Here is a 6000-nt window from a genome sequence, read left to right on the forward strand (position 1 = left end):
TCTGGAAAGGCAATCACAGGGTGGGTGGAACGTTTACGTACGAGACCGAGGGACTCGAAGAAAAGTGTGGGAGAGTATGGGAGCGAGGAGAGGGGTGGGGTGAGGGGGGGCTGTCACAATGGTGGGAAAAAGCATGCATTGAGACATATATGAGATGTGTGTGTTTGTGTGACTGCTTGTGAGACAAAAAAGTCTAACGGCAGTCTAAGAGAGAAGTAATAGAAATCTGCAGCATAGATGTATAGAACATTTAGAAATGAAAAGAACTGAGCAATAGAACTAGGAGAAAATGGAGAAATGGAAGGAGAGGTGCAGGACCATAGAGGAGGAGGTTGTGGTGAGTGCAGAGACGTAGGGAACGGGGAAAGGCAGAGAAGGGGTGTGTGTGTGTGTGTGTGTGTGTGTGTGTGTGTGTGTGTGTGTGGAAAGTGAAGGTAAGTAGGTGGGTGGATCACAGGAGTGAGGAATGCACAGGAGAGAGGGGTGGGAGGGAGGGAACAAATGATGACAGAGGGAGAGAGAAAGAGAGTGTGTGAGAGGGAGAGAGAGAGAAAGAGAGAAAGAAAGACAGAGGAGAGGGGGGGGGGGTTAAGACCCCTTGACTTCAGCCATCTGACACTGCCACTGAAATGAGGACAGGCATGACATCAGCTGCTGGCCTGATGCTGTGGCTTGAGGGATCAGTACGTCCCTGAGTCCCTCGTCCTCTGGTCAGAATGCCTTTGGTCCCTCTCTGCTCCTTGTGTGCCAGGCCATGGCAGACAGTTGGGCTGTGCCGGACAATCCCAAAGGCATTAACCCAGAGTCATTAACCCACATATACAATTCACACGTCTACTCTAATCATCCACGGGGATTTATGGACTGCAAACGGACTAGCGGAATTGACTTCTGTCTGACAAAAGCACACAAAGAGTCTTAGAGAACAGTGAAAGATCAGGAATAGACACGCAAGTTCTAGAAGTATCGGTCAGAGAACCAAGTGCAAAGTAGTTTGTCCTCTTTACAATATTGAAATAGTTAAATTATCTATAAGTACACTTGATGCAGTAATGTATAGGTAATACACCTGACATACAAAAGCATCCACTATTATGTCTGCCAGTGTAGTAATCAGATTTACAGATAAAAGCATTGGGTCATGATCCATCAACACAGTTGTCAACCTCAGCAGCTCGGTGCTTCTTTCTCTCTCAAGCTGTGAGCACATCAGTCAACAACACCATTGTATCATATTTGCCCAGGTCAATAGACGTCTCTCAGGGAGACTCGGCTGTTTGAATGGCGGACAGTTCACACACAACTGTCGGATGGTCTTAAAAAAGCAGGCTTGAAGGAGTTATGCATGCAATGCATGGGAATCTCAGAAAGTGCTACATGCTGAGTTGGATAATTCACCTTTTGAAAATCGAGTACTGCTCAAACATACCCAAACAAAATAGACTAAAAGCGGAGACATCTTCAACTGCACTTGATCCTTTTACTTTGCATATTTCCTAAAAGTGAGAGCTCAGAGAGTAACCAGTGATGTTTTGGCAGCATTCTTATTAAAAATAGGTGAGATTTGAAATAAGAATCTGTGAGCTACGATGATCATGACGCAACAATCCTGAAAATATACCAAGAGAAGAGGGAGAGTGAAAGGAGAAAGAGCTATTTTCTAGCAGCATTTTTTTTGGCCATGGAAATATTTGAGAGTGAAGGGGGTGGGGGACTAGCAGAGCAGTCAAAATCTCTGGCAGGCTAGGGTTTCAACAGTCCAGCCACATGTTATTGTTACTCTTCCAGACACATCAGTGTGGCCTGTGAGAGTGGTAGGGAGAGAGAGAGAGAGAGAATGAGAGAGAGAGGGAAGGAAGGAGAGAGATAAAGAGTGAGAGATTGGAAGAGAAAAGAGGACAGAGGACTAGGGAAGCGATGGTGGATGGAAATGTTGTCTGTGCTAAAGTTGAAATAAATACCATACTATGAGAAAACCCAAGTCCATCAAAAGATTCTGGAAGCCATGCATTAATGCCATTCAGGAACCCAGTTGCCTAAACTACTGTATTAGAAATAATTGAAAATTCACCCAAGCTCAGAATAGAGTACAAAAAATAGCTGAACATTTGACATGAGCACAATTCAATTATATTGTCAGAATAAAGTAAATCTTTGTCTTTGTCACCAGACAAAACAAAACAGATTTGCGTGTTTACACATTGCATAAACAACATCATCAGTAACGCATAATAGTCATTTTCCTGACTCAATTTCATAATCGGTATTATTTGGCAAGCTATTACAATTTCTGAGACAGGTCCAAGCAGCAAAGACACAGAAAGGAAGCAAAGCAGAAAAAAATAACATGAAAATGAAACGAGACACCTGAAGCACTGACAAAGAAAAATCAGCCTCATTTTGATCCTCTCTCCTCTCTCAGACTGATCACATTCCTTATTGTTTTTTTTTAACAATTTTTAGGTTTTTCGGCTGTGTGTTCAGTAGGTGTCTGCTAAGCCCATCAGCCCCAACTCCTCTGAAACTCTGCCTTGCTGAGGAGGCTGGAGACAGGCGCTCTTTACAGGAATGAATGTCTGGTTTCCCGGTAGCTGTTTGGGACATCAATACCCCGACATCCAGCCATCTTGAACCAGGTTTTTCACCAGCAAGCAAGTGAGCTTTCTTCTTGCTGTACATTGATCACCCACACGCCTGTTTCAGTGGCTTCTTTAAAGGCCAATCCTGCTGCTGAGATCCAGGCTATGAACATGAGCGGTGTCGGGCCGCTAGGTTAGAAAAAACGCGCCCGGTTTAAAGTAACCATGAAGCGACTGGCAGCCATCTTGCTCCAGCACCTGCACACCACATCTGCTCGCTACGGCCTTTTAACCTTTGCACTAGCATCATTCAGCAGGGCTGGCACTCCTCAGAGAGGCAAAGAGAGCGGACTGCATCCACACACACCAGCTCTGTTCTCGACGGAAAAATCGACGTGGACAAGAAGGTGGGGTAGTAAATGAAGAGCCGTCATCTTGGCTCCTGTCTCTTTAAGTCCTTGGCGTAAAATGAATTTTGTAAAATGAAGTTCTGTCCTGTTAATTACAAGTGAAATGTTCATCATCCACTCCCCTTTAGTCCACTGTTCACCAAATCCTTTTCGCCAAGGATTTTAAATGGCACATTATTCAGCCATCACACATTTCAGGGTCTTCACTTGATATTTGTTAAGATATTTAACACATGTACTGTATAAACTGGAGAACCAATTCTCTATGAAAATATCACTTCCTGCCAACATCAGCAGTCACATCTTTCCATCCTTCCATCCCCCATGTGGATATGTTCAATGATACATGCTAGGGCTGCAAGATTTGGGGAAAATATCTAATTGCGATTTTTCTGACAGAGATTGCAATTGCGATATGATTTTTGAATGTCAATTAATTGATTCAGTTCAATATTTCAAATATCTCTTTAATGTGTGCCACCCCTGATTGGTGAGCATGCCCAGTGCATAAGAAGCACAGCACCCCCTGTCGACTGTGAAGCTCACCAATCAGAATCTCTGTGCCCCTCACGCAGTACCGACAAACCCACCAACCAGAAGTGACATAGGCAAGGAGGATGAAATGAATATAAAAGTCAGAAATGTGACAAAATTAACTGTGCGCGATCATTCAAAGCTTTTGCATAATCAGCGAAATCAGCGAGCGCCTGCATCATCAAACCGCTCAAGTGTTTCGTGAAGTGAATACTGCTCCTCTCCTCGGGCCGAGCGCTCCAACGGCTGGTGAAAGGAGACAGATGTTGACTCCATGGAATCCTCATATTCTTTTCAGGCCTCCAACCTGGCAACCAGCCTTCTCCACTGACCTCTGCTGTGGTCCTCTCTCAGAGTCTTCCACACAATAGCACTGACAGCAGAATAGAGTTTTAATCAAGAACAGCAGGATTGGGAGAGGGGGTTACAGACTCAAGCATACAACATGTTCAACAAACAATTGGACTTTTGTTGTGTATTACACTCAGCTGGTACTAATTGGCTTGGTTTGATATACTGTGACACTCTTGGAATAGTATGGTTCCAGTGTCATTTTTGGGAAAAAGAATTATGATTTATGTGTATGAGTCTTGGATGTGGTTGGATAGAGCTAGCATTAGTATGAAAATGAATCTACTCAGATTAGCTTTGAATAGCTCAGTGGATTTATAAGCATTCTGACTATTACAGTGTGTTATTATTAAAATAGTTTGCCACGTTTACACAGGGTAATGATGAGAGCTGTTTCCTTTGAAGCCGAAGTACCTGTTATAGGTGAAAACTTGACTTTCTCAGCGATAGTTGAGCACAATTTATATACTTCTCAATACAGCAACCCTTCACAGAAAGAAACATTTCTTTCTGCTTTTAGAGTGCTATGTCTCTCTCTCTCTCTCTCTCTCTCTCTCTCCCCCCCTTTCTCACAGTAGGTATGGACTTAATTAGCTTCTCAACCAGCGCACTGGCCCAGTGGCCTACTGGCTCAATGAATGGGTCTCTTTCTTTGGGGTTCCGAGCCGTGCACCTCTGGAATGAGATTAGATGAGGTATCAGTGACATCTCTCCCCACGACAGCTCCATTTTCACAGCAGTAAGGCATTCCTCACTTTTCAGCAAAAGCATAACCCCCCCCCCCATTATGCCACTGATAATAAACCCATTCATATACAGTATATGGCTGATTTTATGATTATCATGACATTGTACTTGTATGCCAGTCATGTATTTGTTTATGAAATATGCTCTCCATGAAGAATGGAAGATTAAGGCTTAAGATCTATTGGCCCTCTGAGAATATAATAACAGCTCACATACTGGTACTCCATATAACTACTGTGATGCTATCCCACAACTGAGGAGCAGAGATTACAGACCTGTAGTGACTGTGCAAATTCAAGGTGTGTGTTCCTCTCGCACTGTGTGTGTGTGTGTGTGTGTGTGTGTGTGTGTGTGTGTGTGTGTGTATGTACATGTGTGTACACATGAGTGCTAGAGCTGAGGTTGTAACAGCAGGTGTGGGGGCCTGTGCTAAGCACAGCACTGCTTCACTCTCTTGCCATTCCTGTCCCCAGGAACCCCCAGGAGCAACAGCTGTGTCTGCAGACAGAGCGCCCAGTGAGGATGTGTGTGTCTATATGAGTGTGTCTACTGTATATGTGTGTGTCTATATGAGTGTGTCTACTGTATATGTGTGTGTCTATATGAGTGTCTATATGAGTGTGTTTACTGTATATGTGTGTGTCTACAGTATATGAGTGCGTCTACTGTATATGTGTGTGTCTATACGAGTGTGTCTACTGTACATGTGTGTGTCTATATGAGTGTGTCTACTGTATATGTGTGTGTCTATATGAGTGTCTATATGAGTGTGTTTTTTTTTTTTTTTTTTTTATTTGCAAACATCATTGACATTACAGAAAATGCAACACTACAACATGCACATGAATACTACATACGACAAACAGACGTACATTACATAAACACATACTGTAACTTAACAAGACATCACATTGACTTGGCAAACATAACACAACATAACATTAATAACAGAAAGGCTAAGGATGATTTGCGTCCAGGATGATTACAGATATGATTATCAGGGATGAAATTGATGACCGGAATGAAAAGAAGGGGGGATGGGGGGGGGGGGGGGGGGTGCGGATGGTAGCTCTAAGAGTGTGAATGAGGTGGTGTTGGGATGGGGGTGGGGATGGGGGGTGAGGGGTAGTGAGTATGTGAGGATGTATGTGTGTGTGTGTGTGTGTGCGCATATGTATAAGGCTGGCTTGCTGTTGGGCCAGGAGGAGAGAAGCTGGAACATAGAGAGGGAGGGTTTCAGAGGAGAGGAGTTGTAATTATTCTATTAATGATAAGTATAATGATAGGAATAACTGATTGCCTGGTTGATTGCCTGACTGATTGCCAACCTGGGCACCCATTAATGGCCACAGTTCCACCCAGCCCCTGCAGTTATACTA

This window comes from Alosa sapidissima, chromosome 4 (genome assembly GCF_018492685.1).
Source record: "Alosa sapidissima isolate fAloSap1 chromosome 4, fAloSap1.pri, whole genome shotgun sequence".
NCBI lineage: Eukaryota > Metazoa > Chordata > Actinopteri > Clupeiformes > Clupeidae > Alosa > Alosa sapidissima.